Below are 825 nucleotides of genomic sequence, written 5' to 3' on the forward strand. Positions count from 1 at the left end.
TCCCTCTGCAAGGCCTCTTGTCCCTCAAGAGAGTCAACAGCACCTCCCAGTTTGGTATCATCAGCAAACTTGCTAATGGTGCACTCAACTCCTGCATCCAGATGGTTGATAAATATATTGAACAGCACTGGCCCTAGAATTGAGCCCTGAGGAACACCGCTGGTGACCAGTTGCCAGCCAGACGTAGCCCAAAAAGGGAGCTGTCAGAAGTGGGATTCGAACCCACGCCTCCAGGGGAGACTGCGACCTGAACGCAGCGCCTTAGACCGCTCGGCCATCCTGACCCACGGGATACTGCTGCTGCTACTGTATAATTTGTATATATCTAGATATTTTTAGTGATGCTATATTGTACTATTTTTCTCACACAGAGGATGTTAAGAAATATTCCCAACTAAAATGTATATTGTGTTGAATCTAATGAAACTATAATAACTGATGTTAATTTGGTACATGCAGCTGTTTCATTCTGTGAGTACCTGAGTGTTAGTATGTTGAGAAAGAAGCAGGGACTGTTGCACATAAATTACGTATGCCATGTAGCAGAAGTTTGAAGGTGTACAGAAATGAATAAAAGTGCGGTATGTTGCACAAGGGTATTGCTTAAGACTGATTTGTTTCCTGTACTGTCTATGAAAATCTCCTTGAGACGGGTACAAATTATTCATGGTGAGAGTTCTCTGTGACATTTGAAAGGGGACTGTGACACTGAAACAAATTGTATGTCCCTGAGCTGCATTTTTATAAAAGAATTCATGTACTTGAAAGCTGCATCCAGGAAGCTCTAAACATATAAATTTGGTTAGGATTTGGGAGTAAAAGTCA

The 825-nt window shown here is 42.1% G+C and overlaps 1 non-coding gene across 1 annotated transcript; it reads right to left on the bottom strand.

Annotated features, from left to right (window-relative positions):
- Nucleotides 1-201: 201 nt before the first annotated feature.
- TRNAL-CAG lies at nt 202-284 on the bottom strand. The gene has a single exon. It is a non-coding gene; the product is annotated as a tRNA-Leu (tRNA).
- Nucleotides 285-825: the final 541 nt, after the last annotated feature.

The sequence above is a fragment of the Pygoscelis adeliae genome, unplaced genomic scaffold, assembly GCF_000699105.1.
Source record: "Pygoscelis adeliae isolate BGI_AS28 unplaced genomic scaffold, ASM69910v1 Scaffold174, whole genome shotgun sequence".
Taxonomy (NCBI): Eukaryota; Metazoa; Chordata; class Aves; order Sphenisciformes; family Spheniscidae; genus Pygoscelis; species Pygoscelis adeliae.